We start from the raw sequence: 20,372 nt of genomic DNA on the forward strand, positions 1-20,372 counted from the left end.
AAACATTAAAGATCAAATACATTCACAAATTAAAAATGTCAAAAACAGCATCAAATTTAAGTAATGGGGAGGTTACTTTACCCAGTGTTTAGAGTAATTTCACATGAACTCTACCATTCTCACAAGAGGTACTTTGAGCTCATGAAACTGCATCTTACACTTCAAATGTTTGCCAAAAAAAACGTATAAGAGGTACTTTGAAGTTAATATTATGTCATTAATTACCCTCATGTCGTTCCACATCAATAAGACCATTGTTTCATCAAAAATTTCATCAAACAAATTTCATCAAAAATATCTTAAAGGGGTCCTATTATGCTCTTTTACAAAGTCTTGATTTTGTTTTGAGGGTGTACTAGAACATGCTCTCATGCTTGGTGGTTTGAAAATTGCATTATTTTTCACATAATTTACATTATTACAATACCTTTCTCCCCAGCCTGACACAAACGGCTCGATTAGTTCCGGGTTAGATGAAGGTCCGCCTTCCGATAAACGAAATGTGTTGTGATTGGTTAGCTGTCCCAGTGCGTTGTGATTGGCGAACAGCTTAAACGGTGTTTCAGTACTGCCCCGCCCCTTGCCAAAACAGCATGTTCGTCAATATTGCCATATCAATTCAGACCCCGAGAATATTAAACAAGAGGATCGCGCAGAACCTTTGCACGCACGGATATTGCAAGACATATTAAAGTGGTAATGTTATTGTTGTTGTTTTTTTGACTAAATCACGTTTTAGATGGGATGTCAACAACAGCTTAAAAATAACTGCATTGACTATGTACAGATAAGTGCAACGGTAATATGTATTACGTTTATTGTTCTTTAATTCTAACATTATAACATGAATTGCAGTGAAACTGTTATACAATTGAATTTATTTATACCATAGTCCCACAGACTTACAGTTTTTGTGGCCGCAATTCTCTGCCAGCGGGAGGCACTGTTGGAGTGGTAGACAGTGAGGTTTCCCCGGTAACGCTGTACACAAAACAGAGCTCCGCTCACAAACGCTGCTTTATCAGACATTATATGCAAGATGAAATTAAAATGACATCCAAAATTTTCTGAAAACAGTTGGTTTCCATGAGAAATAGAGTGAACACCTGCACTGGGTTTCGATTCTGAAACGTGCAGAGCTCAACCAAGCTTCTCCACCTGCCAACCATTAGAATTTCTGTAAACGGGATTTACAATTTGTGAAGTCACAAATACAGGAAAACAACTTTGTAGTCCAAACGAGCCGTTCGTTGTAGTTCTTGAAAAGGGATTTTTTTTAAACGAAATATCTCCCTTCGGAGTGGACTCTGAGATCTGTAACTTTGTAGATTGTTTTATGCCCAAACATACACACTAAACACTGACTAAAATTCAAAAAGTGAAAAAGCATAATAGGACCCCTTTAATTTAAAGTTAAGATAAGTTAAACTTAAAGTTTTCTGAAGATGAACAAAGTTCTTACGGGATTGTAACGACATGAGGGTAAGTAATTAATGACAGAATTTTCTGTCCCTTTAAGTCCTTGTTGTACTCAAGGATGAGTGCATACAATAAAATCCAAAAAAGTACAATAAATGCATTTACAAAGTCTCCTAAGTTGTCAAGCACCACCTCCTCTTCCAAGACAACGGAGACTTTCAGCACACTTGACAGGGCCCTTGAAGTGCAAGTGCTGCTGTTTACTATTTCAAGAATTCCCAATTTCATTACAGTTGTGTGGTTCTCCAATGGCTCTTAAAAAAAAAAAAAAAAAAAAGGATAAAATACCAATACTAAGTCTACATTAGAATTACACCGAGCCATGTCTCATGGCAGGTCTCAATAAAGCAACTCCTCACAAATTACATCTAAGAGCTAATAGAATTTGACACTAATATGGAATAAACATATATCCAATAAGAACCACTGTTAAATACTCAGTGAAATTTGTAGTGGTTCCTTTTCTACAACTAATGGTGCCTCGTGAGCTCAGACCTAGCAATGGTGGGTTACACTAATGGGAACAAATAAAAGTTATAGCAGAAACGTATTCCTTGTGTCTCATACATTTCATATATTCACCATAAAGTGAGATAAAAATAATTTAGTTCAATAACTTTAGGCAACTGATTGATAGGGTTGTGCGATATTGACAAAAATTCTCTCAATATTTTCTGGGATTTTATCGATAATGATAATTGGACAATATTTTGCTGATTGTGTTATAGACCCTTTTTGTGCCGACGTCACGATTACGTCATAACGCTAGCTGGAGGCAAAACAAAGGGAAAACTGGAGGAAACCAATTCAAACCAGCGCAGATTCGGCTACATAAGGAACTTAAAATATCATCTTCTTGTGATGTTGAGTGCCAGAATCGACGTAGTACAGGCTCCAATTTGAAATTTTATCGTGTACCTGCTGCCCAAAAACCAACGACAGCTGTGGTTAAACGTGATAAAACGAGCGGACTTGACAGAAACGATCGCCAAAAATGCTCGCGTTTGCAGCGCACACTTCTTATCAGAAAAGGTTCAATAATGTATTGTCTGTTGTTGTTATGGATTATGGTGTTACGCGTCTAAAGATTTCTTATGCATCTCATGGCTATGTCATGTATGAAATGTCTGTGTGTGTGTAAATTAAAACAACAAACTGACGATTCATATGCTTAATCATCTGTAATATACATTGTTGTGATTGATAGTGGCTGGAATTTCTAAGAACTTGGTAAGAAAGAATAATCAAACACAAAGCTCAAAATTAGTTTTATGTCTAGAAAATATTCACATTTTACTTTAAATGTACTGTATGTAAAGTATTGTAAAGGTACTGTAATGTCACTGTAAACTTAACTTACATCATTTACAGGATGTATATACTTTAAAATAACTATTTGGCCATTACATGACACATACATCTTCATATAATATATCCATCACATTGAATGTTTAACTTACTTTTTGTATTTTGGCCCAGTTCACTCTCATATATATATATATGGTGCATCTCAAATTAGAATGTCATGGAAAAGTTCATTTATTTCAGTAATTAAACTCAAATTGTGAAACTCGTGTATTAAATAAATTCAATGCACACAGACTGAAGTAGTTTAAGTCTTTGGTTCTTTTAATTGTGATGATTTTGGCTCACATTTAACAAAAACCCACCAATTTACTATCTCAACAAATTACAATATGGTGACATGCCAATCAGCTAATCAACTCAAAACACCTGCAAAGGATTCCTGAGCCTTCAAAATGGTCTCCCAGTTTGGTTCACTAGGCTACACAATCATGGGAAAGACTGCTGATCTGACAGTTGTCCAGAAGACAATCATTAACACCCTTCACAAGGAGGGTAAGCCACAAACATTCATTGCCAAAGAAGCTGGCTGTTCACAGAGTGCTTTATGCATGTTAACAGAAAGTTGAGTGGAAGGAAAAAGTGTGGAAGAAAAAGATGCACAACCAACTGAGAGAACCGAGAATTTATTGAGACGCACCTGTATATATTTCAAAAACGAGAAAAAATGCACTGTAAATGTGCATGCGCACTAATGTTAGTCTTCATCACACAACATTAACGTAATCATGCACTCTGTAAGTTAGGCATGTTTTGTTTGTTTTTTGCGATATATGATAATGTCAAATCCCACATTGTTAAAACAACAATTACAATATCATCACAGACGATATATATCGCACACCCCTACCGAGTCCTACCAGTACGGGCTAAACTAGGTTATAAACACCAACATGACACCAGTAAAGGAGTTATTCTGCAGAATACAATGTGAAACACGACTTAAACACAAAACTCAGTATACTCACCATAACTTTAATGATAGAAAATCCGTCTGTAAATGATGTTCTGTAGCCCTTCAGCATCGGCTCCGCTCTCGCTCTCCCACGCACAGGAATTTGAATTCACTACAGCAACAGGTTCTCTCAGGCGCATTCGTACATGCGTTTTTTTGCTGCAAAACTTGTTCGGCCAACACACATTTTTCACTGATAGATTGACTTAGCGTAATTTAATATGTTCGGTGAATGTATATTTTTAATTTTAACTTCAGACGAAGGTCTGAAGAGCTAAAATTACTACAATGTATTTTTTTTGTTTGGGGACAATTATTAGGATGCAATTTGTTGAGCCAATATTTATTTGCCAGTTTCCACAATTTTTCAAAATGTAAATTTTTTACAGTGTATAATATTATAATTATATATATATATATACACACACACACACACATACATACAGTGGGTACAGAAAGTATTCAGACCTCCTTAAATTTTTCACTCTTTGTTATATTGCAGCCATTTGCTGAAATCATTTAAGTTCATTTTTTTCCCTCAATGTACACACAGCACCCCATATATTGACAGAAAAACACAGAATTGTTGACATTTTTGCAGATTTATTAAAAAAGAAAAACTGAAATATCACATGGTCCTAAGTATTCAGAACCTTTGCTGTGACACTCATATTTAACTCAGGTGCTGTCCATTTCTTCTGATCATCCTTGAGATGGTTCTACACCTTCATTTGAGTCCAGCTGTGTTTGATTATACTGATTGGACTTGATTAGGAAAGCCACACACCTGTCTATATAAGACCTTACAGCTCACAATGCATGTCAGAGCAAATGAGAATCATGAGGTCAAAGGAACTGCCTGAAGAGCTCAGAGACAGAATTGTGGCAATGCACAGATCTGGCCAAGGTTACAAAAACATTTCTGCTGCACTTAAGGTTCCTAAGAGCACAGTGGCCTCCATAATCCTTAAATGGAAGACGTTTGGGACGACCAGAACCCGTCCGGCCAAACTGAGCTATCGGGGGAGAAGAGCCTTGGTGAGAGAGGTAAAGAAGAACCCAAAGATCACTGTGGCTGAGCTCCAGAGATGTATTCAGACCATCACTGACTATAAGGCCCCGCCACAGGCCAGTGACGATGACACATCCCTACCAGAGGCACTCAACCACTTCTACTCACGATTTGAGATACAGAACGACACACCTGCACAGAAACTATCCACATCTCCAAACGACCAGGTACTCTGTCTCTCCCCAGCCGATGTAAGGAAGACCCTATCCAGGATTAACCCACGAAAGGCTGCGGGCCCTGACAACATACCTGGACGTGTACTGAGAGACTGTGCTGCACAGCTGAAGAATGTCTTAACAGACATCTTCAACACCTCGCTGAGCCAGGCAGTCGTCCCCACGTGTCTCAAATCCACCTCCATAATCCCAGTACCAAAGAAGTCACATGTGTCCTGTCTGAATGACTATCGTCCCATAGCACTGACCCCAATCATGATGAAGTGCTTTGAGAGGTTAGTCATGCATCACATCAAGTCCAGTCTCCCAAGCACGCTGGACCCATTCCAGTTTGCATATCGTCCAAACCATTCCACGGACGATGCAATATCCACCACTCTCCACCTAGCTCTTACTCACCTGGAACAGAAAGACTCCTATGTAAGAATGCTGTTCATCGACTTCAGCTCAGCATTCAACACAATAATACCACAACAGCTCATCCATAAACTAAACCTGCTGGGCCTTAACACCTCCCTCTGTAATTGGATCCTGGACTTTTTAACTGCAAGACCTCAGTCAGTCCGTATCGGCCGCAACACCTCGAGCACTACCACACTGAGCACAGGAGCCCCACAAGGCTGTGTGCTCAGCCCGCTGCTCTTCACGCTGCTGACCCACGACTGCACTGCCAAGTCCAGCTCCAACCACATCATCAAGTTTGCTGATGACACAACTGTGGTAGGCCTCATCAGCAACAACGATGAAACGCACTACAGAGAGGAAGTGGCACAGCTGGCTGAATGGTGTGGTGCTAACAACCTGTCCCTCAATGTGGGTAAGACAAAAGAGGTTGTGATGGACTTCAGGAGAAACTCTGTTGACCACCCTCCACTGACCATCGACGGCTCAATCGTGGAGAGAGTCGGCAGCACTAAATTCCTGGGGGTGCACATCACAAAGGATCTCACCTGGACCACCAACGTCACGTCACTCAACAAGAAGGGACAACAGCGTCTCTACTTTCTCCGTCGGCTGAAAAGGGCAAGTCTCCCTCCACCCATCCTCACCACCTTTTACAGGGGCACCACTGAGAGTGTGCTGACCAGCTGCATCACTGTCTGGTATGGGAACTGCAGTGCTGCTGACCGCAAGACCCTACAACGGACAGTGAACACTGCCGCAAAGATCATCGGTGCCCCTCTTCCCTCCATCCTGGACATTTTCCTTGCACGATGCTCCAGCAAGGCCTCCAGCATCGTGAAGGACCCCACCCACCCCTCCCATAACCTCTTCCAGCTCCTGCCATCAGGAAAAAGGTACCGGAGTATCAAGGCTCGTTCTGTCAGATTGCTCAACAGCTTCTTTCCCCAGGCTGTGAGAGCTCTTAACTCCAATCTCCCTGTCCCCGCTCTGAAACCATGAACACCTCAGCCCCCCAACTCATAAATAACTATTGACAAATTTCTCCTAAGTGCAATTCTGGGTGTGCTACACACAGGTGAGTGGGCTATACAAACCACCTGTAGTAACGCACTCGTCCCACTATATGCACACTAGACACTTTCTATAAACACTCCCTGCAACAAAGACTTAATAAGATAATATATGTTTACTTGAATATTGCACTACAAAATAATGTTTACGGGAACATTGCACTATGCGCTGCTTCTCACAAAATCTCTCTTCTGAACAATTTAATGTAAAAAATATATATATTTCCTGCACAATTTCATGTACAAATATCTCTTTAGAACTATTGTACACTCATGTACAGTATTTATGTAAAGTTCTTGTACAGTCTCAGTTTGTGTATGTGTAGTCAACTAGGTATAGTAGTTATAGTATTTATAGTATATGTATAGTCAGATGGTTAAACTGTTGTATAGCCCTATTTTTTTCCCCCCCCTATATTTGCATTGCTGTATGTGTATCTCATGTCTAACTAGTATGTAGCACCGTGGTCCTGCGAGACACGACATTTCGTTCCACTATATGTCCACAGATGTAGCAGAATGACAATAAAGCTCAACTTGAACTTGAGTGGCCCGACGGAAGCCTCTCCTCAGTGCAAGACACATGAAAGCCCGCATGGAGTTTGCTAAAAAACACCTGAATAAGATTCTCTGGTCTGATGAGACCAAGATGGAACTTTTTGGCCTTAATTCTAAGCGGTATGTGTGGAGAAAACCAGGCACTGCTCATCACCTGTCCAATACAGTCCCAATAGTGAAGCATGGTGGTGGCAGCATCATGCTGTGGGGGTGTTTTTCAGCTGCAGGGACAGGACGACTGGTTGCAATCGAGGGAAAGATGAATGCGGCCAAGTACAGGGATATCCTAGACGAAAACCTTCTCCAGAGTGCTCAGGACCTCAGACTGGGCCGAAGGTTTACCTTCCAACAAGACAATGACCCTAAGCACACAGCTAAAATAACGAAGGAGTGGCTTCACAACAACTCCGTGACTGTTCTTGAATGGTCCAGCCAGAGCCCTGACTTAAACCCAATTGAGCATCTCTGGAGAGACCTAAAAATGGCTGTCCACCAACCTTTACCATCCAACCTGACAGAACTGGAGATGATCTGCAAGGAGGAATGGCAGAGGATCCCCAAATCCAGGTGTGAAAAACTTGTTGCATCTTTCCCAAAAAGACTCATGGCTGTATTAGATCAAAAGGGTGCTTCTACTAAATACTGTCAAAATGTCAACAATTCTGTGTTTTCTGTCAATATGGGGTGCTGTGTGTACATTAATGAGGAAAAAATATATATATTTGTATATATTTGTTTATTTATTTATATTTATACAACAGTTCGTTCTTGTTCTCAAATCTGATTGGTTGAGAACCGTGAGATATTGTACTGGTATCGCTACAGGAACGACCTTTCACAATTTTGTATCACTAAGCTTGTTCTAGCCGGGTCTATGTTTTTTTTATTTTTTATTATTCACTGGGCTAGCCGTAGAGTACGTTAGGTAATCTAAGAATAAACAAATATGGCAAATGACACATTTTTTATGAATATTTCATTTGATATTAACTACGAAAGCTCAACATACGATGAAGATGCAGGGGAATCTTCACTAACAGGCCAAACAGCAAGAAGCGCAGCCATTACATCTGCAGATTTGGACCATTTAGAAAAAACCCGACATGAAAATAACAGTGCGGCAAACAGTGTGGGCTGTGAACTGTTTTAAGTCATGGTTATCTGAAAAACTGATCAATATCGACCTCAAACACACTGAGAAATCACAAATGAGCTCAATTTTGCGCGATTTCTATGGCTCCATTAGGACCAGTAAAGGTGAACTGTATGGTATCAGCAGTTACTTAAGTCTTCGATCGGCGCTGAATCGCCACATCAATGAACCTCCTCTTAGCCGTGCATGGAATTTAATGCAAGACCCTGAGTTTACATCCGCCAACAACGTTTTTAAAGGAGTTGTCAAACAGATCCAACGATCTTGTACAGACAGAACATCACACTACCCTCCCATTTCACCTGAAGACCAGCAAATACTGAAACGATCTGCTGCACTTGAACCTGGCAACCCCGAAAGGATTATTAAACAAGGTGTGGTATGACATTCAGTTACACTTTGCAAGAAGAGGGAATGAGGGCAATCGACAACTTATGCCAGACTCGTTTGAACTAAAGAGAGATGAAAATGGTACGAAATATTTCACGTTGACATTTAATGAGGAAACGAAAAACCACAAAAACCCACTGGAGGACAACAGGGAAAATCGGAGGGGTGCTATGTTTGAAGAGCCCGGTAATGCTATGTGCCCAGTTTCGCAAATATCTCAGCAAACTCCCACCTGACGCAAAAGCACTCTATCTGCACCCTAAGAGGAGATTTGATGCTAACGATAAGATATGGTATAGCACTGTTCCTTTGGGCATTAATCAGCTGTCACAAATGCTCCCGAGAATGTGCAAAGAATCTGGGACGCAAATGTCCTACGCGAACCACAGCATCAGGGCCACTGCAATCCAAAAACTGTCTGATGCAGGGCTCCAAGCGAGAGAAATCATAGCCGTCAGCGGACACAGGTATGTTTCTGATTTGTTTAACCCATACTACAGTGGAAATTAAATTATGCAAAATAGGCGTTCTTATTTACAACTTTTTTTTTTTTAGGTCAGAAAGCTCACTGAAATCCTACTGGAGACCATCACTAGACAACAGAAAACGCTGGAGTGCAGTACTAGCATCAGATCAAACGGAAACCATACCAGAAAAACAACAAAGAACAAAGACTTTATCTCCGGATAACTATTTAGCGGGTTGTATAATATACGGCAACGTACAAATAAATGTGAACAGTGATTCCGAGAACCATCACTCGCTGTAAATCAGAAATGTAATCGATTTTGAGCAAATTGTTATTGTTTAATGAAAAATTTAAATACATAAATAATATATTTTATGATATGCTTATGACTTTTTTTTTTTTTTTGGTAAAATAAAATAAACCTGACTTTGAGATTAAAAAAACTTAAGAACAAAAATTATATAAATATATTTTATGTTATGATATGCTGATGACTTTTTTGAGGGAAAATATCAGTTGTTTAACTTATTAAATAGCCTTTTTGTATAAATTGTAATGTTACGGAAGATGCTGGGAATGTATACTTATTTGTTGTAATTGCACGCAATGATTTGATTAAACTAATAAACATGTGTGTCAAGTCAGACCTATAAATCTTAAAATAAAAACGCATGCACATTAATCAATCTAGCTTCGCGGTCTCTCTCTCTCATTCGGATGCACATCTTGCCACATTGTTTCTCTCTTATAACTTCATTATAATAATCTAACTGAAGCAGCACATGCTCTTGATACAAATTCTAAGAGTGACGTATGTTTAACTGTCATCTTGAGCTTTGAATCCGTGGTGGAAGGAAGTAGTTCTGCACAGGGTTTTTATAAGGATGTTTTTTTGTTTAATTACACACGTTCCGTCAAACTGTTGTATAAACGCAATATCACTCTCGTACTCGAACGATACCGGCTCTATATCAGTGGCTGTGATTGCCTCCGGCACTCAGCTGTGTGTGTGTGTGTGTGTGTGTGTTACTTTATGTCATGTTGCAGTGATGTTTGTACTTCTGTAGGCTTCTCCCATCTGCATATGATCATGGAGCTCTTCTAGAGTGACCATCAGGTTCTTGGTCACCACTCTAGACAAGACCCTTTTCCATCAATTGTTCAGTTTGGCTGGGCGACCAGCTCTTGGAAGAGTCCTGTTGTGCCAAACTTCTTCCATTTGAGAATTATGGAAGCCACTGTGCTCTTTGGAACCTTCAGTGCTGCAGAATTGTTTTGTAGCCTTCCCCAGGTCTGTGCCTCGATACAATCCTGTCTCTGAGATCTGCAGGCAGTTCCTTTGACCTCATGGCTTGGTTTTCGCTCTGATATGCATTGACAGCTGTGAGGCCTTTTATAGAGAGTGTGCTGTTCTAAATCATGCCCAATCAATTTAATTTATCACAGGTGGACTCCAGTCAAGGTGTAGAAACATCTCTGCAATGATCAAGAGAAATGGGAGGCACCCGAGTTAAATCTCAAGCGTTGTTGCAAAGGGTCTGAAGACGAATTCTGCGTTCAAGTCCTCCTGGGACGTACGTACCAGAGTATGTGAGCGAAGCCGGGAGGGAGAGGAGGGCGGAGTAGAGCGGTGTGATTTTGAATGGAGGGAGGAGCAGATTTTTTAAAAGTCGGGAGTGTTGTGGTTTTCACTCGCTCCAAGAGCGCTCCACCACCGCCTCCATCACGAGTACAACCCGAAATCCACTAAATGAGCTCATTTCAAATGAACTGCCTGCTACAGGTCTCAAAAAGTTGGCACAGGGGCAACAAAGGGCTGAAAAAGCAAGAAATTTTGAAATTATTCAGCTGGGAGAACATCTAGCAACTAATTAACCCTCTGGGGTCAACAAACGCGTATACGCGTTTTGAGGCAGATTTTCCTGATAAGGCCGAAATGAGCTTGAATTTCTCTGCCATTTTTGATCGTACAGATAAGAGCAATGCACCATTCGAATCTGTAAGGGGTCTACTTTTATCTGTATACACTCATAACAACAACTAAACTTTGTGCTTTTGAAGAATAAAGAAAACAAACAGGGTGTGCTCTCTGTCTTCGTCTCCGCGAACTGCTTTTTGAAACACGTCACTAAAATGAACTGTAACTCAGCAAATACTTCACACAGAGACATGCAAAATATATCTATAGAAAGCTTGACATGTCTACTGTTAAATGAAGTTAGTCTTACTGAAAACAAATTTCCGTCTGGTCTCATTATCAATAGCAAATATTCTAGGCTACAAGATCCAGTTCTCAAAAGTCTTGTGAACAAATGTTCTGTATGTGTTTTATGGCCTTATTTCAGTTACTTTAAAATTTTATTTTTTGTCTAACCACGCATAAACGTGGTTTTCTCAAAAACACAATCATGTACGTACATGCAGCTCACATATTATTGTAGCCCAGTTTGTGCTGAATACAGTGTTTTTAGACGTTAGCCATTAAAATGTTTATAAGCAACTGAAAAAAAGCACAAATGTCAAATGAATAAACTGCTTTTTAGAGGAAATGGCTTGTCATTTAATGAATTAACAGCCTATCTGCTAATCTTCATTATGTTTTGCACTAAACAATACTTTTGGATAAAACTATTTTTAAAGTTTACCATGAAAAAAATGCTGTTTTATAAGAGAAGTCACTGACTTTTTGCAACAGGTGGGATTCAGCTTACGGCACTTCTCATTCATTCTTATGGTATCCATAAACGGTGACTGAGTGTCACACAACTCAGACTGAAATTCAATGACGTCAAGGCTATCATGTGATTGGTTATTACGGCACACGTGATCCAAGTTAGCCATTACGCCTTCTCCAATAGTAAGTAATACAGACCCTCTAATCTCCCTATAGTAAGACAATCTCTGCCAAAATCTCCAGTTCCCCTTCAGGAACTAGAGCTGCGTCGAAACGCTACGGGAACACCTTCAGCGTGACCACGCTCTGAATCACGTGTGTAATCAGTCCAATGGATGGGCGAGACGTCTCAGGTGGGGTGATGTAGAGGCCAGGAAGCATGATGCAGTGGGAAATGGTGAATGGATAGAACATGATGCAGGCACGTATGTCTCCTGCTCAGATTGAGTCGATCGTCACTAGGGGTGTCCCCGACTAAGATTTTCATAGTCGAATCGGAATTTTTGAATCTTGCCAATAGTCGACTGATAGTCTAATCATATGTTTGGGGGCGGGGCAAAATACATTAGAGTCAAGTCAGACATTCGACAGTCACAGGGAAAATGTGTCACGGACGCCTCGCAGATACAAAAATAATGTTTTATTTTTTGTCAACAAAACCCTAAGAATTCACTACATTTTTAACAATAGTGCTCTCATTATAACGTTATGAATATGACAGAAGTTATTGAGCTGTTTTGAGCTGCTCATGCTGAAGATGACCAGTAGAATGAAGCATGTGATAGCAGGTTTTTAATCAATGGGATTTAACTCATCATTTATCTCGTATAGAATACGCTTCATTATTTATACAACATAACGTTAAATTTCGACTTATAGGCTATCTGCACAAAATGCCCCAAATGCATGAACGTGTCTGCGCACCTCTGAGTGAACTCCTTTTGTGGACCGTTCTTCAATAGTATGGCTTATTTGGAAGGGTAATGAATAATAATGTTGAGCTCTGCTCTGATTGGCTATTTCACAGTGCGGCTCAATGTTGAGCTCTGCTCTGATTGGCTGTTTCGCAGTGCGGCTCATTTCAGCACATTTCTCACACAGCAGGAAGGAAACACAGGGAGGAAAATATATATTTCAATATTTTCTCTCGCAGTTATATCGTCAGGTAATTATACTGTATATAAAATGCGGGCATCAGGGAGCCGCTATTAATATGCGGGACACTGAAACTGCTTTCAAATGCACGATCACTTTCTTACTTTTACTTTCGAGATCACACGAACTCTGTTTATACTATGGAGCAGCAATACTTGCCACACATTTTACAAGATCAGATGCTTGTCAGTGGTGCTCAGGATCTGTAAATCATTCGCCATCATCCTCAGTCATGTCTCCTTACTGTGTTTATGTGGTAAGTGAAATCTAATGTATAGCAATGTAACAGGCTACCGCTAGCAAGGAGCTAACCATGTCCCTTTAGTGGCTCGCGTTATTTTATTAGAACATGTTATTTGCTTTCCATGCCTTTCTGAATGAAGATACCAATCCATCCCTGCACTTCACATCCCCTGCACAGCCTGGAACATAACATTTATTTCCATGATCTGCAATTTTCGCTGTTGTCCTCGCTTGTTTCCTCACAATACCTGCAGAACTTCTGATGGTACGGCTGGCGGCTGGTATAGAACATGGGCGGTTATATGAAAATGTTGGGGGCGTAACTATTAGTGATCCTGACTGTTACGTCACAGTCGGTGTTATGTTGTGATTCGCCTATTTTTCAGTGGTCTTTTTTATTCACGAGATTTACATAAGGAGGAGGAAACAATGGTGTTTGAGGCTCACGGTATGTCATTTCCATGTACAGAACTCTTATTATTCAACTATGCCAAGAAAAATACAATTTTCCATTCTATGGCACATTTAATATTCTGCATTGTTGTTTGTCCTGCTTGCGCTGCGAGTTGAAGAGATAACCACCGTAGTACTACAATGAAGCGCTTTACTGCAGCATAACTCAACCAAATGCATCTTATATGAGATAAATAATATATACACGATATACTGTATATAAACCGGCTGAAATGTTTTGAAACTTGTACCCTACCTGATCAAAAAATCCAGTCTTTCACTGCCTGTGTCAGTTTGAGTCTTGTTAAAGATTTAAATCCCTGCCACCAAGATGCTTCTGTTGGTCATGGATCATGGAAAGTGAAACTTAAATCTATAGAGGTGGTTGGATTTATTCATGCACGTTAAAATATAAATTTATTCGACTGTGAGATTGGGAGTCGAATCAGGCTCCTCCTATCGAAGCATAAAATCGTCGACTATTCGGGATCACCCCTAATCCTCACTGCAGTCGCGAGAGTGAGAGAAGGCCGGTCATTCACTGTCAAGCAGTTTCAAAAACCGCTGGGACTGATGGCAGCTGCGTCCAATGTGATACCTTTTGGCCTGCTGTACATGAGACCCCTTACAGTGGGGTACAGGATGTGAAAATTTCAGATAAATGGTCATGTTATATATTTTGGTTGCATTTGTGAGTTAATAAAAATGTAGATGGTTGTTTAAAATAGGTATATAATATCATAATATTGAAATATTGATCGATATACTCCTGTATCGAATCGTATAATTTTTTGAAGTATCGGCAAATATCGTATCGCTGGGTATGAGAATCAATATCGTATCGTATCGTATCGTGACGAACCATCCGATTTACACCCCTATTAACTGCCCGGTGGGTTCAGTGCTGGAGTTCCTGCAGGCCAGACTATCCACAGGGTTGACCCACTCCACCTTGAAGGTCTATGTGGCAGCCATTGCAGCCTACCACACCCTCTCTGTGATCTTTCCGTGGGCAGAGACCCCCTAGTTACATGTTTCCTCCGCGGTGCGCTGAGGCCTCCTGTACGATCTCATGTCCCTCCGTGGGACCTGGTTGTGGTGCAAGAAGGTCTCTGCAGGCCTCACTTGGAGCCTATTGATGAGATTTCTCTCTGTGAAGGCTACCTTCCTTCTGGCGATCTCTTCTATTAAGAGAGTGGGTCACCTTCAGGCCCTCTCTGTGGCCCCCTCCTATCTAGACTTTGCGCCCGGATTGGCCAAAGCGTTTTTACCCGCAAAAACGCAAAAAATACCCGCGTTCGTGTGGACAGGGCCTTATGTAAATGTGATATTTAGTAAAAAAAATTTTTTTTATTTTTTATAAACTTACAGACATTTCCAAAACTCTGTTTTCACTTTGTCATTATGAGGTACGGAGTGTAGATTAATGAGAAAATAATGAATTTAAACAATTGTAGTATCAGGCTGCAACATAAAATTGAAAAAAAAAAAAAAAAAATGAAGGGGGTCTGAATACTTTCTGAAAGCACTGTATTTAATAGAAGACCACTGATAATATATTACATTATATATATATATATATATATACACACACACACACACACAGTATATGAGACACATTTTCAGTCTGTTCCTGACGCAAAAAAAAAAAAATCATATGTCTTCAGTTGTATGGACAAATTTCTTGTCATATTTCAAGCTTGCCATTTAATAATCACCATCTACTTCCATAGCACAGATAACCTGCCTAAGGATATTCTGCCTTAGATTTCCTTTAGTGATTCACAGAAGAAAATAATACTTGGTTGGAACGGCATAAGAGTGAGCAAACATTGACATACTTTCCATTTTGGGGTGAACTATTCCTTTAATGTTGAGCCCTGCAGAGTTTCACTGATTTTAGAGTTGTCTTCAACACTTTACTCCAACGAGCCCCCATTCTGGCTGTGTTATTTCTTGAGAAGTGGGAAACTGTAGATGACTGGTGTTAGGTTAATTAATACAGGTGTGTTGACAGAGCAAACCGTTTGGCAATATTACCTGCAGGTAAATATTTGAAATGAGCCATCGCCACCACTCACATCAGTCTTCATTAGCAGTTCCTTAAAAATACAGCTTTATGTGAAAGTAGCAACACTTCCATGGAAACAGGAATGTTTAACAGGACTGCTCCAGAATAGGTCTAATTAATCCCATGCTATTGGTAGCCGCACTGAAAGCCCTTTGAGCACAGACAACATTAATTGCATTAGTAACCTCAAGGTGAGTGTTATTTGGTCTCGTGGCAGACACCAAAACCTCAGTACTATAATCCTGGGATTTAATGGGGAAGAGGGGTGGCAGCAAAAGTTGCCCTGTTAAGCCTATTGGAGACCAGTTTTGCAGTTTTATTTGTATCGATGTAGGATTTATGTGAGCAAATCGATCAATGAGATTGTTCAACTTTCTCTTCAAGTGAGGTGGAAGATGGTCAGGTCCAAAGAAAAAAAAAAAAGGTGTCATATGCCACAGAGTATTCTCAAATTAACTAAATGCACGATGAAGCTTGAACGGATCAGGGCAAGCAATAATGATTAGCTTAAACGGCTAAAAGAACAGATCCGCTTACTTCTTAGTGAAGAGTATTACCATTTACCCACAAGCCACTGATATGCTGAAAGACTGCTTAAGTACCTCCACTGAAGCATTTTTTTTGAGGAACAGTTGTGTATATAATTTAATTTATATAATTCAGTAGCACACCATACATACTGTACAGAATTACTGAAACAGCATAACAATAATAATAAAAAAGCATTGTCATAATCAGAATCAGATCATGATCAGAATGTTCAAAGTGTGAGGGTTATTTTAGTTACATATTATGCTATTATCAGTCCCTCCAGGATTTCACGATTTTTTTGTGTGATTTTTGCGATCAAAATGACTGATTTTGTGGTGGCAATTTCCATAAATTTGTGACAAATTTGCGATTTTTTCTTTTTTTTTCTTTTAAATTATGATATCACATTTACCAGATTAACTCAAGTGAAGTCACCTTTATTTATATAGTGCTTTTAACAATACAGATTGTGTCAAAGCAGCTTTACAGTATCAAATAGGAAAATAGTGTCGGTAGTAAACAATAGTACAATAGTAAACACTCAATTTTCAGTTAAAGGTATTTCATTACTGAATTCAGTGATGTCATCATCCAGCTCAGTACAGTTCTAATAGTATTTGTGCAATCATGTAGACGATATCGCTGGAAATTAAGTGTCCCCAATAGGGATGCACGATTAATCGCATGCGATTTTGAACCAGCTGGAGTTTATTAAACGTGCAGATTATGTATTGTGTTAGATGCACAATATTCACAAATAACAAACAAAATGCATAAAGCTGGTTTATTTTGGTCTCTTAGTCAATTCTGAAACATTTTAACTTTTAAAACAACCTTAGGACCCTTTTTCCACCTTACCTAGGTAAACATTAACAAATAAGTATTGTAGCTGTACATACTGCTTGTAAATCCAATTCATACATTTGGTATGGTCTCTTAATAAATTCTGATATATTGATATATTATATATTGATATATAAAAAATAGAAAGGGAAAAAATTTAATAATTAAAAAACCCTGCGTCGTCAGCGTTGGTATTGTATCAGACTTTACTGATCAGTGTGCACTTAATGCACTTAACATTATATGAAATTCAAGTTCAAATGGAGTTAACAGTTTTTGACCAGCGAATGACAGAGACGGAGTGTCATTAGAACGGCTGTAACTGTTATCTGAGGCAGCAAGTGCATCGCAATATATGCTTTCATCAACTTTTACAGGTTATATGACGTTTATTGTAGCTATATGGGCGCTTAGTTCTTGTTGTTTAATACACTTGGTCAAAATCTCAAATTAAGCGCGCACAGGATATTTAAAACGTACATTGTATATTGGCTAGACGGCAAATAACCTACTTCTCCGCTCTTCAAGCACACAAAAACATAGCCTTTACAGACGTAGTGTTTGAGTAAAGAAAACGCTGTACTATTCAAACATCAGTTATTTATTTACCCTTTCATTGCGAAAAAGCCGAGATCTGTCTCCTCCAGGCTGTGCGCGGCGCGTCAATCTGAATGGAGGCGGGGTGAAGTTACGAGCTTTCGCTGAGAGCTTGATGATCCAATGGCGTTACGAAGTTTTACACGTGAACAACATCTGAATCCACTTAACGTAAAATAATTAAGTTAGATGATTATAATTTTATGTTATGTGAGGTCTTTTTTTTTTTTTTCGATTATTTTGCGGTTAAATGACGAATTATGCAGGATCACAAAAAAATGCGACATTTTGCTTATTTTGCATTGTATTCAGTGATCGCGGAATCGCGAAAAACTGGAGGGACTGTATTATTATGCTACATTATTGCATATTATGCTACATATACATTTTCATGGTAACTAATGTAACTACCTAATGTTAACAAATGGATTCATATTGTAAAGTGTTAGGCTACCCAAATTTTATTTATTTTCACAGATGGTGAAAATGGCTGGAGAAGCTGTACAAAAAAAACTGAAGGCGCATCACACTATTCTCCACATAATGAATGCTTCCTGTATAGACTTTAACAGGAACAATTTTATTTTGACGTGGCAACATGGTGCACGAACACATGGCAGATGCAGACCCAGACAGCAGTTGACTCTGTAATATGGATTTGCCGGTTTGAAAACGGATCCGGCACAGTCACATCCATTTCAGTGCTGTAACACGGATCCAGCCCGGGCCCGGTTTCAGTGGGCGGGAACTACTGTCGCAGAGCAGATCCGGGCCGCGTCCGAAACAAGCGCGTGTTTTTCTGCAGTTCAGAACAGAAGACATCAAAGATATTTGCTTTGATCAAAGCAATAAATTGCATTTAAGTAAATTAAAATAGAAAACCATTATTTTAAATTGTAATACTTTTTTCTGTATTTTTGATCAAATAAATGCTGGCTTGATTAGCATTTCACGGAAAGATTAAAAAATGTGTTGTAATATACTGTTTCAATATCTTAGAGAAACCAATTTAAGTGGAAGGATATCGTTTTTTTTTTTTTTTTTTTTAAACAATGCTTATACACAACATTCTGGTCCACACTCATACCAGATGGTGGCGGTAATGCACCAAAAAGTTGTTTGCCAACCGCCAATAAACCTTAGTAGAAGAAGAAGACGTCAAGACGATCGAGGCACGGACTGTACGCTGTTAAAACTTCACCAAGGTATGTCACACCCTGTGATCACACTGTTCTACTAACAAATTAATTTCTTATTATGTTGTGTACTCGATAACTTAAAGGTTTGGTGTTTTTATTGCTCCTTAGATCGGTGTTGGACCGGCGAACACTTTAGGCCTATGTTATCAGAGGACTTGCTAACATGAAGAAAACGGTCCAGAGGTATGTAATTATACGTAATTAACGAATTTTAACTTAATTAACTTACTTAATTTAAACTTTAGTAATTTTGACTGCTTCTATTAAAATGTAATGTTTAAGATCGCTGCCTGTCATGGTGGGCTAGCAATGTTAACGTTTAAGCGCTAAAGGCTGCATGCATTTATTTGATCAAAAATAAAAGTAAAAAAGTAATATTGTGAAATATGATTTGAATATATTTTAAAATGTAATTTATTCCTGTGAATTTTCAGCATCATTACTGCAGTCTTCAGTGCATGATCGTTCAGAAATAATTCTAACATGTTGATTTAGTGCTGGATTTTTATTGGTGCTCAGTTATCAGTAACGTTAATGGTTCTTATAGACCCTTTTTGCGCCGACGTCACTATTACGTCACCGCGCTAGCTGGAGGCAGAGCCATAGAGAGAGAGTTGCGACAACTCCATTGACTCCAATGGGACGTTTTTTTACAGCAATGGCGGATCATGGAGCCGCTCAATAGTTCCCGGAAGTTCGCGCTCATACTATCAGCGCCATAGAGATACAGCAGAAGAGACCGCTGTGATGAACTTTTAAAAGGTAAGACATTTATAGAACAAAATTGTATATTATCAGCACAGCAAATCAAATTACCTTGTGCATTAAAACAGATTATTATTAGATTATTCCTCACTTAATTAGTAGATTTACGGGATGTTATTCATTCTCTTCGGGCAGTTTCATTCGTTGTTGTGTAATTAAGGCTTTTAAACGTGATTTCTGCTGCTGGGAAGTTATTTAATAGATTTAGATTTATTGCAAAGGATGCTGATGGACCTGAGTGAGAATAAAAATAGGCGAGCAGTTTTCATTTCAGAATCATGCTAGGCTAAATTTCCAAAAATGTATTATATAGGCCTACCACTACTATTTTATAGAAGTAATCACAATAAACCTGTACTGTATTTTATACTTAAATGTCTTAGCTACTGTAGAAGCACTGTGTTGAAGGAGCAGATGCCACAGGACTGAAATGTGATGGAGCATCATTAACCATTTCTCCTGTGTTTTTCTCCTTCTCTATCTGCATCAGAACAAGAACCACCTGAAGACTCCCTGTAATGAGATATCACCCTCACAATGAGTCTCTTCACTGGGTTTGGCAAGTCTTTCCCTGTTCTTTGTGAAAAAGTGTCAGTTCCCAGATATGATTACATCACATTTTGTTGGTGTAATCTATAGATTGCACCTGCTGACTATATCCAGCCTCTTATGAAGACTTCAGATGACCAGCACCTGTGAAGAGATGACACCCTTGAGTGGACTTCAGATGAAGCTGACTCTGACTCTGA

The 20,372-nt window shown here is 39.3% G+C and overlaps 1 protein-coding gene across 13 annotated transcripts in view; it reads right to left on the minus strand.

The window, feature by feature from the left end:
* The window catches only part of LOC131547855 (teneurin-3), a 642,274-nt gene that overhangs the window by 455,026 nt on the left and 166,876 nt on the right, over positions 1 to 20,372 (minus strand). The window contains exon 1 of one of the 13 annotated variants that reach the window (XM_058788627.1): positions 907 to 923. The exons of the other annotated variants lie outside the window; for them this stretch is intronic. The gene's annotated coding sequence lies outside the window, so the exon portion shown is untranslated. Of the gene's footprint in view, positions 1 to 906; positions 924 to 20,372 lie in introns of those variants that run through there. 13 annotated transcript variants of the gene reach the window in all.

Source organism: Onychostoma macrolepis, chromosome 01, assembly GCF_012432095.1.
Source record: "Onychostoma macrolepis isolate SWU-2019 chromosome 01, ASM1243209v1, whole genome shotgun sequence".
NCBI lineage: Eukaryota > Metazoa > Chordata > Actinopteri > Cypriniformes > Cyprinidae > Onychostoma > Onychostoma macrolepis.